Genomic DNA, 11464 nt, shown 5'->3' with positions numbered 1-11464 from the left:
TGACCGGCTGGGTGGGCATGGCCAGGGGGTGTGACAGGCAGCACTCGGCCTCTTGCACCCCCCCGGGAGCAAAAATGGGCTGCGGGGGGGGGGATGCACTGTTCTCCCCATGCCCCATTTTGGGCTTAGTAGGCCTCCCTGCAGCCTCCTGAGAGTAAAAATGGGGCATGGAGGGGCTGCACCACATCCCCGTGCCCCGTTTTGGGCCTAGGAGGCCTCCGTGAAGCCTCCTGGGAGCGAAAATGGGTCATGGGGGGCCTCTGCCCCCCCACGTCCCATTTTGGGCCTAGGAGGACTCCCTGCACTTACCCGGGAGGCAAAATGGGGAGCATGGGGACTCCTGGAAGGGGAGGGGCGCAATTTAACTACCGGTTAAGGGAAGCCACCAATTTAACTACCGGTTCGTCTGAACCAACCCGAACCGGCTGAATCCCACCACTGCCCATGTCCTAGACTAGCAGTGGGGAACGGTGGATGGCCCTTTTAAGACTTGTGGATTTCAATTCCTAGAATTCTGGGAGTTGAAGTCCACAAATCATAAAAGGGCCATCTGTCCCTAGACAGGGATCTGATGCGATCCCGGTTTTTTTGTAGATCCAGTCTTTTGCTTCTGGTGCACTTCTGTTCTCTTGAGAGCAGCCATTTGATAATGAAGGAAAGTGTTTAGGAAATTAAAAAAAGCACGTAATGAGAGATGGAAATTGGGTGTTTTTCTTCCACTTGCTAGCTCAGAATCGCTGGGAGGGTCCAATAAGATGACAGGAGAACGTTCTCATGTTCAGTTCAAACTTATAGCCCCTGAAGCGTGCATATTCTGAAGGAAAGACCCGACAATGCAGGAGGATCCTTGCCTTTGCCGTGGAACAGATTTTTGCAGTACAGGGAGTCCTCGACTTACAACCATTCGTTTAGTGACCGTTCAGCGTTACAATGGCACTGAAAAAAAGAGACTTGTGACCGTTTCCCACTTACGACCATTGTAGCATCCCCGTGATCACGTGATCAAAATTTGAACACTTGGCCACCGACTCATATCTATGACAGTTGCAGTGTCCCCTTTTTGTGACCGTCTGGCGAGTAACATAGAAGCCAGATTCATTTAACGACCGTGAATTTAAAGTTTAATAAGTGCAGTGTTAACAGCTTGAAAGCTGGAGGCCAGAAAGGTCATAAAATGGGGCAACACTCACTTAACAACTCTCTTGCTTAGCAACAAGTATGTTGGGCTCAATTGTGGCCATACACCTTGCGCCCAAATTCAACCCCATGGGCTGGATTTACCTCACACGCTAAGACATATCTCCAAATCAAAGCTACTAATAGTTTTGTGTGTTACCCGAATGTACCTGTTAGCTCTTTAACTTTAAGGTGGTTGGATCATCTCATCTGCTATGACAATTATTTATTTCATTTATTTCATTATTGGGCCGCAGATTATTTTCTGACTAAATCGATGGGCTGAAACAGGTTTCCTGAGTCAATTGTACATCAGATAATCTGCTGGTATTTACAGGGGGTGAATGTTGTTGTTTTTTTTAATTCCAGGATTCTAATGTTTGTATGTTTGATTATTTTTTAAGAAAATCTGTGATGAAGATTGATTATGATTCCTTTGTTGTTGTTGTTGTTTACTTTTCAGTGGGCTTGGGGGCTTTATGTTTTTTCCCCCCCTGAAAGCTCAGAAGTGGAGGATAGATAGATGAAATTTTGGATAAATAAATAAATAAATGTCCAACTTTTTTTTTCAGTCATGCTTTTAAAAGTAACCTTTTCCTCTAATCTTTTTTTTTCTTTTAAGTTTTTTATTTTTTTTACAAAATAATATTTTTTTTCCTCTTATCTTGTTAGCCTTTTGGACAAAGGCAACTGTCAGGTACAAGAAGCATCTACAGAAAAGCAGGGGTGAAATGTAAAATTTGTTACTATCGGTTCTGTCGGCGTGGCTTGGCGGGGGGGGGGGGTGGTGGTAATGTGACTGGGTGGGCGTGGCCAACTTTTTTTTTTTTTTTTAACTTTTCAGAGCATTTTTCCTAATGCTTTGAAAAGCCTCTGCCAATCAGGCAACTCAGCTGGGATCATCAGAGAGTCTTTTTAAAAAATACCTCTCTGATGATCCCAGCTAAGTTGCCTGATCGGCAGAGAGGTATTTTTTTAAAATAACCTCTCTGCCGATCAGGCAACTCAGCTGGGATCAACAGAGACTTTTCAAAGCATTTTTTTTACCACCTCTTCGACCAAGAGGTTGCAGAAAAAAATGCTTTGAAAAGCCTCTGACGATCCCAGCTGAGCCGCGCGATCATCAAAGGCTTTTTTTTTTTTTTACTTTTAAAAGCATTTTTTTTACCACCTCTTCGGCCAAGAGGTTGCAGGAAAAAAATGCTTTGAAAAGCCTCTGACGATCCCAGTTGAGCCGCGTGATTTTTGCTATGTTGTGATTTTTGCTTTCCCCCAGTTCCACCCACCTGTGGACATCCCTGGCAGGAACTTTATGGGTTGCCTCTTCCTTCTGTGAAAGAAGGTAAGAGCTAGAAATATTCTACCTTAGCTATTTGCAGTGGTACCCAAGGAGAATTTCCATGCGTAGAAAAATGTAGATGTGTTTGTAGGCTGAAATGCCATTCTGGGCAAAGTGATTTTAACATTTGTGTTACTTTCCCACCGAAGTGGTACCTATTTATCTACTCGCGCTTGCCTGCTTTCAAATTGCTAGATGGGCAGGTGCAGGCGCAAGAAATGGAAGCTCGCCTCATCACATGTCACAAGCTTTGACAGCTGACAAGTTCAATGTCTTTAACCACTGAGCCATTGTGCCCCTAAATACATTTATTTAGAAGCCCACCTTGCTGTAACATTTCACATCATGTGAAATGTAAATACTGGCCAATTTAGCGGGCATGAATTACTGTATTTTTCGGAGTATATAAAATGCTCCGGACTATAAGATGCACCTACCTTTTTGGGGGAGGAAAATAAGAAAAAAAAATCTGCCTCTGCCTCCCAGCAATTTGCCTCCTTGCAGCAAACAGCAAATATCCTGTTTCAGTTTCATTTTCGTTTTCAGCACAGCCTGATTAGCACAAGAAAAAAAAAAAAATCTGCCGCTGCTGCCCAGCAATTTGCCTCCTTACAGCAAACAGCGGAGGCTGAAAATGGGGCACGCGGAGGTGGCAATAGGAAATGGCAATCCCTACAGTCTGAAACAGCTGATGGTCGGGAGGCCGACTATCAGCTGCTTGTGCTAATCAGACTGTGTTGAAGCTGAAACTGAAATGGGCTGTTTGCTCCAAGGAGGCAAATTGCTGGGAGGCAGAGGCCAGAGGGTGGGGGCTGGCGGGTGGGTGGGGCTACATTCGGTGTATAAGCCGCACCCAAATTTTCACCCTCTTTTGGGGGCGGGGGAGTGCGTCTTATACTCCAAACAATACAGTTTCTTGAGAGCTATGAGAATTGGATTACTCTCAGTAATTACGCTTCATCATACAAATAAAATCTTATCCTACTTTTCTTTCCCCCCCCCATCAGATCGCCCTTTCTGTGATCTACTGTAAAACATGGTTTCTTCTTAAAGCCACAATAGGCAAAGTTTCTACAACGCTGAGGCAAAAACCAACCATCCACAGCAGGATGGGTGAATCCAAGCCTTTTTGTCTTGAAACCATTTTGAAATTTTACATTTGGCCAAATAATTTTTTATCTCTCCCGCCCATTTTTCACCCTTGTTTTACCTTTCACTTTAATATGCAAAATCAATTGCCTGTCCAAAAGAGATCTGGTGAACTCTGGACTGGGGGAAAAAGAGCCAAATTTGTAATAATATATTAATGCTGGATGAAGGAATATCCCGATATGAATAGCTGGTATTTAGATTTGAAGGATGAAACAAAACTTTTAAATAAGATATCCCCCCCCCCAACCCGCCTTCAGGACTCAAATCACCTGAAAATAGTTTTTGGGGGGAGAAAAATGGTCCAGAAATTGCTACTGGTTTATAAATATGAAGTATAAATATATTTATAAAATATCAGTCTATCAAATACATCTTCTGCCAGATGCTGAGGTCCGATGCATTTTCTGGGAACTATGAATAAAGGACTTCTGTCCAAATGCTCTTTGTTGATTTGTCTTGTTGATTATTTATAAGTGTGAATAAAATGTAATCAAATAGGTTTTATTTTTTGTAAGATTCAAGAATAAAATAAAAAAAACCTTGTACAACTGTATTGATGCTCTTCATTCTTCCCAATGGAAACAAATACCACACGATGAGTAACGGGTGAGATGAGTAATTTGCTCTGTGTTGCAGAGTCGTTGCATGTGACAAACTCTGTTGACATCTCAGCTTCCTATTTCTGATAATCCTCCGGTATTGAAATGTCCACCTGGATAGGAACCAATCAAGTGTTTAAGGCTGTGTTCACACAATAGGCTTAAAGGAGTTCACTGCATTATACAGGTAGTTCTCAACTTACAACCTTTCATTTAATGAACGTTCAAAGTTACAGTGGCACCGAAAACTGAGTTATGACTGTTTTTCATATTTAAGACCATTGTAGCATCCAACGGATGCCCTAATTAAATCATGAGTCTTCAGCCAAACTTCAAAAGAAATCCAGTCATTTATTAGGAGCTTCATGTCGGCACCTTCCCAAGTGAAGCCAACTCTGATCCTACATAATTTACACTCCGAATAGAATAGAATAGAATAAAATAGAATAATAGAATTTTTTATTGGCCAAGTGTGATTGGACACACAAGGAATTTGTCTTGGTGCATACGCTCTCGTGTACATAAAAGAAAAGATACGTTCATCAAGAATCATAAGCTACAACACTTAATGATAGTCATAGGGTACAAATAAGCAATCAGGAAACAATATCAATACAAATTGTAAGGATACAAGCAACAAAATTACAGTCATAAGTGGAAGGAGAAGGGTGGTGGGAACAATGAGAAGATTAATAGTAGTGCAGACTTAGTAAATAGTTTGACAGTATTATGACCCTGTTTCCCCCCTGCTCCCAGGATGTGTCATCAATCACATTCGCCAATGGAGCAATTTCATGGGTTGTAGAGGTCAACTCCCCTTCGACTACTGTAGGTATCCCTGGGATACAGCCTTGAGGGAAATAAGCGTGGAATGTGCATCTGTTTTTGGCTGCTGTGCAGTTTCGCCAGTTTCCCATCCCCCTTGGCCTATGGCAACTCGAGAGCAGGCCAGGGATGCTTTGCAAGTTAACATTCCACACAGTCATGTGATCAAACTTCAGACGCTTGGCACCTGACTCATATTTATGACCGTTGCAGCGTCCCGGGGGTCACGTGATCCCCTTTTGTGACCTTCTGACGAGCAAAGTCAACGAGGAAGCCCGGTTCATTTCACAACCGTGTTACTATCATAACAACTGCAGTGATTCACTTAACAACGGTGGCAAGAAAGGTCGTAAAATTGGTTTAGGCTCACTTAACCAACGTGTCACTTAGCAACATACGTTTTGGGCTCAATTGCCGTAGGTCGAGGACTGCCTGTGTTTGGCAGAGCATGTTCTGCCAAACACAGGGAGAGAGAGAGAGAGGGAGGGAGGGAAGGAGGGAGAGAGAGAGAGAGAGAGGGAGGGAGGGAGATATTTTCACTATTCAAAGGATGTTCATCCCAAAGGACATCGCTAAATGTCTATGGCAGGGGAGGGCAACTGTGGCCCTTTTACAATCTGTGGACTTCAACTCCCAGAATTCCTGAGACAGCCAAGCTGGCTCAGGAATTCTGGGAGTTGAAGTCCACAGGTTGTAAAAGGGCCACAGTTGCCCACCCTTGGTCTATGGAGATTCTCAGTCATCCAGGACGGTCACGGTTGTCCCGAAAGTGCTTTTTTTTCCAGGAGGCATCTGGACTTCCCTTTGCAACATCCGTGACCTGGATGACTGAGCATCTCCATAGACAGATGATCTGAGACTGATTTTACCTGTTAAGTATTAAGTGTGCTGAACAGTCCCCGAATGCTGATTGGCTTGATAGGAAAAAACAACAACAACAAACAAAGTATCAACCTGTTGAACTGAATCCAGTCCTGGATCAATCACTGCAACGTTCGGATCTCCTATACAAATGTAAATGTTGCAGAACCTGTGGTGGGAGATCACCTGTTATAGTGGGGGCTTTTTAGGGTGGGAGAAGACAAGCTCCCCAGTATAGCTAGTGTTTGTGCCACAACCAGGACAGTAAAAATAATGGAGTGTGTTGCTTTATCTTTTGTGTAGAGCAGGTGTCAGCAACCTGTGGCTCTGGAGCTGCATGCGGCTCTTTCATCCCTCTGCTGCAGCTCCCTGTTGCCGGTCAGCTCCACAATTGATAGGGCTTTTGGTTAGGATAGGTAGAGGAAAAAGGACACCGCTCTAGGAGGAGATTCTATGGTGGGGGAACAGGACTTCCAGTCGGCAGGGGAAAAAGGACACCATGCTAGGAGGAGAAGCAAACTTTCAGTTGGCTCCAGAATTGAACTATTTATTTATTTATTTATTTATTTATTTATTTATTTATTTATTTATTTATTTATTCAACTTGTATACCGCCCTTCTCCCCAAGGGGACTCAGGGCGGTGAACAGCCAAACTTAAAATACATATAATACAAAAGTTAAGAAAAAAACTAAAAATAAATTAAATCATCGGCATTTCCAATTTAAAATCCCAGCTCTACAAAATCGAAACTTCCCAATTTAAAACCCAAAATCGATAAAATCGAAGATTTAAAAACCCCATTAAAACCATTTTAAGCTAGGCCAGCTTGCTGGAATAATTAAGTCTTCAGGGCCTTTCGGAAAGCGCGGAGGTCCGGGATCAGTCGTATTCCAGGCGGTAGCTCATTCCACAGGTTGGGTGCCCCCACGGAGAAGGCTCTCCCCCTGGGGGCTGCCAGCCGACATTGCTTGGCCGACGGCACTCTGAGGAGGCCCTCTCTGTGCGAGCGTACTGGCCGGTGGGAGATAATCGGTATCCGGTCTTGCAGGTATCCCGGCCCTATGCCATGGAGCGCTTTAAAGGTGAGAACCAACACCTTGAAGCACACCCGGAAGACCAAAGGGAGCCAGCGAAGCTCGCGCAGGAGAGGTGTTACGTGGGAGCGCCCTGTGGCTCCCATAATCACCAACGCGGCTGCATTCTGGGGCTTCCAGTTAGGACCTTTGTGGCTCTTTGAGTGTTTAAGGTTGCCGACCACTGCTGCAGAGCAACCTCACACGTCCATCTGCGTCTGAAGACAGGGCAAGAAAATCATAGGCCTGCAATTCCATTCGACCGCTAGATGGTGCTAAAAAGTAGCTTAAAATTTCGTGGGGAAACCGGAGCTGAGCCAGATTTTGTGCAATTTTCATCACCTGCCTTTTAGCAAGCCCAGGTAATTCCTGGCTTTAGTTTATCTGCAAAAAACAACAAAAAATAAATAAATAGTTGTCTGAGATTGATCTTGGACAATCACTTAAATGTGAGCCAGCGGTGTGCAGCAGCTGCCAAAAGAAGCCAACTGAGTGGTAGGCTGCATTAGCAGAGGGATAGAATTAAGATATATCGGCATCCCGATATAGTCAGTTGACTCCATCACTGACTATCGGGGGCGAGTCTTTGGCCCCCACGGAGAGGGTGCGCAATCTGGGAGTCCTAGATACGCAGCTGTCCTTGGAGGAACATCTGACGGCTGTAGCCAGGGGGAACCTTCTGTCAGGTTCACCTGATTCGCCAGTTGCGGCCCTTTCTTGATCGGGATTCCCTGTGCACAGTCACTCAGGCCCTCGTCACCTCGCGCCTGGACTACTGCAACGCTCTCTACATGGAGCTCCTCTTGAGGAGCACCCGGAGGCTCCAACTGGTCCAGAATGCGGCCGCACGGGTAATCATGGGAGCTGCCTGGCGCTCCCACATAACACCGCTCCTGCGTGAGCTGCACTGGCTCCCAGTGGTCTTCTGGGTGCGCTTCAAGGTGTTGGTTACCACCTTTAAAGCGCTCCATGGCATAGGGCCTAGTTATCTTCGAGACCGCCTGCTGCTACTAATGACCTCACACTGACCTGTGCGCTCCCACAGAGAGGGCCTCCTCGGGGTGCCATCAGCCAAACAATGTAGGCTGGTGACCCCCAGGGGGAGGGCCTTCTCTGTGGGGGCACCTACCCTCTGGAATCAGCTGCCCCCTGAGATAAGGAGAATCCAAGACCTCGGTGCCTTCCACCATGCCCTTAAAACTTTCTTTTTTTCAGCAAGCCGGGCTGGCTTAATATATTTTTTAAATATTTTTAATTGGTTTGTTATTTTAAATTGGGGCAAAATTAATATATATCTTTTTAATGTTTGTATTGTATGTTTTTATCTGGCTGTACACCGCCCTGAGTCCCTCGGGAGAAGGTGCGGTATATAAATTCGAAATAAAATAAAATAAATAAAATGTGAAATGTTAGTACCAGAGGTGGTATTCAGCAACAATAGTGGAAAGTGTGAAAAATGGTCCTAACTCTTTTTTTTTCCCAGTGCTGTTGTAACTCTGTTGAACTTTAGTGAACCATTCAACTCTGAATGGTCACTAAATGAAGGGTTGTAAGTCAAGGACTATCTATAGTAAATCAATTAAGTACATTGCTCATTGGAATTAGGAAGCACAAAGCCAGTATTGTAATGAGAACCGAAGCTGCATCCCTTTGGATTGGACTTTTGACCCGTCTAGTCCATCAGTCTATTCTCAGGAGTGACCACCCGACAGCACAAGGAAGTCCTCTGGTCTCCCAACAGATGGCCTTCAGAGACAGTCCCACTGCCATGAAGACCAAAAGCCCCATATCCCCCAGGTTTATTTATTTATTTATTTATTTAATTTTTATACCGCCCCCTCTCCCAAAGGACTCGGGGTGGTGAACAGCCAAAATTAAAAAAACATACACTATAAACGAGCTCCTCCCGGAGATACGGAGGATCCCGGATCTGCGTACCTTCCGTTGCGCGCTTAAGACATTCCTATTTCATCAAGCTGGCCTGACCTAAATTTTCCTCTTTTAAATGGGAATTTTAAATTTGGTTTTAAATTATTGGGGTTTTAAAATGGTTCAGCCAAATTTATTTAATTTGTTTTATCTCTATTTTAAATTTTGTATCTATATGTTTTATTTTATGGCTGTTCACCACCCTGAGTCCTTCGGGAGCAGGGCGGTATACAAATTTAATTAATAAATAAAATAAATAAATAAATAAACATTAAAATACTATAAAAACGAAATTAAATTTATCTTTGGCTTCCCCAAATAAAACCCCTTACCCATAAAATTCCCCAATTAAAAGATTTTTAACCCAGCCCAGCTTGCTGAAATAAAAATATCTTCAGAGCCCAGCAGAAGGTACAGAGGTCCGGGATCAGTCCGGGTTGGTCTCACACTTTCTAAAATCAGCCAAGTTGATCGTCAGCATCTTATCTTATGGCACAATTCCAAAATTCAATTACATGCCATGTTTTTGTAAACATGGTCTGTCCCAATTCTTCCAAGGTTCAATTTTATTTACCAAGAAGTAGATTGTGGAATGGAATGGAATGGAATGGAATGGAATGATAGAGTTGGAAGGGACTTTGGAGGTCTTCTAGTCCAGCCCCCTGCTTCAGCAGGAAACCCTACACCATTTCAGACAAGTGGTTATCCAATCTCTTCTTAAAAACTTCCAGTGTTGGAACATTTTCAACTTCTGGAGGCAAGTTGTTCCACTGATTAATTGTTCTGTCAGGAAATTTCTCCTTAGTTCTAAATTGCTTCTCTCCTTGATTAGTTTCCATCTATTGTTTCTTGTCCTACCCTCAGGTGCTTTGGATAGTAGCTTGACTCTCTCTTCTTTGTGGCACCGAATATTGATTCAAACTATCTTCAAAGGAAAACTTAAAGCTCATATTAAACCAACAAGTCATCATGCAACACTACTATTAGGATCCCCACCTCAAAAATGTTAACAATTACAACACATTGGCCTTGATTTGTGGTGTCAGATCAGAAGTGGGTTGCAGCAGGTTCTGACCAGTTCTGGAGAACCGGTAGCAGAAATTTTGAGTAGTTCGGAGAACCGGTACTAAAAATTCTGACTGGCCACGCCCACATCTATTCTCTCCCTCCCAAGTTCCAGCTGATCAGGAGGAAATGGGGATTTTGCAGTAACCATCCCCTGGAGGGGGGTGGGAATGGAGATTTTACAGTATCCTTCTGCCACGCCCACAAAACCACGCCCACAAAGCCACACCCACAGAACTGGTAGTAAAAAATTTTGAAACCCACCACTGTGTCAGATATGAATATATTTTACTCATTGCAAAAACGAAATTGATTTTGTGCACAATGAACACGTGAAATTTTAAACTCCATATATTCAGGAAACGAAGATAAGAGTTGTACAACAGTAGAACAACGTACCTATAGTATTTAAGGCTCTCGACCTCTTTTTTTTTTTTTTTTAAGGTTTCTGGACAGCAGTTCAGCTGTCATCCCAACCTTGGCAACTTTAAAATGGGTGGACTTCAACTCCCAGAATTCCCCAGCCACCAGACTGGCAGGGGAATTCTGGGAGTTGAAGTGCACAGGTTGTAAACTTGCTGAAGTTGGGTAACGTTGATTTATTTGAATTTCCTGCACAGAGCAGAGGGTAGGACTAAAGATCCTTGTGGGTCCTTTCACTGTTCGTTTATGTTTATTTATTCATTGTTCATTAAATAGTTCACTTCTGATTCAATGAACTATTTCTACATTTCCACATAAATCTCTGGGAAAAGGAAGTGCATGAGGGGAGAACAAGCTTGTCTCTATTACTGATGTTCCTCATCAAAAAAGCAAAAAAAAAAAAAAAGTCTTGAATTTACCTCACAGACAGTGGTGGGATTCAGCCGGTTTGGGAAAACCGGTAGTGGCGCCCTGTGGGTGGCCACCCACCCGCCTCAGTGCTATGCCATCCTATTTAGCCACGTTATCTAAGCTGTGTGCATTATCTAAGCGCCCTCTCACATTTTGAGTATGCGGTGAACCGGTGGTAAAATTGTGTGAAACCCATCTCTGCTCACAGAGCTTATCAACACCCCATCATCACACATTTTCTGCCTCTTTCAGGCTATAATGGCGGTTAACAGAAAAGGTGTCACGAAGCTTGTGGGAACTCCAAGCTTACAGAGCCAAGCCAAGCCAAACCAAACAGATACATGAAGATAATGATCATTAAGGAGTCACAAACAAAATACTTCAGTGAAAACTGAACCTGCATATCCGTTACGGTACACCGAATTGATTGTTATAAGAGATGGGATAGAAAATAGAAATATGGAGATCAGCTGCAATCCTCAAGAGCAAAATTTCTTCACAAATCCCTCATGTGTCTTCCTCATCTTTCTCTTTGGAAGAAAACGAGTCTATCCAATGTGAAAAATATTAGTCCTTTAAACATATTCTGATCCAGGGTTCATTTCCGAG

This window comes from Pituophis catenifer, unplaced genomic scaffold, assembly GCF_029215685.1.
Source record: "Pituophis catenifer annectens isolate HBS135680 unplaced genomic scaffold, rPitCat1.0.hap2 SCAF_7, whole genome shotgun sequence".
In the NCBI taxonomy this organism is placed as follows: Eukaryota; Metazoa; Chordata; class Lepidosauria; order Squamata; family Colubridae; genus Pituophis; species Pituophis catenifer.
This window is presented reverse-complemented; position numbering follows the sequence as displayed.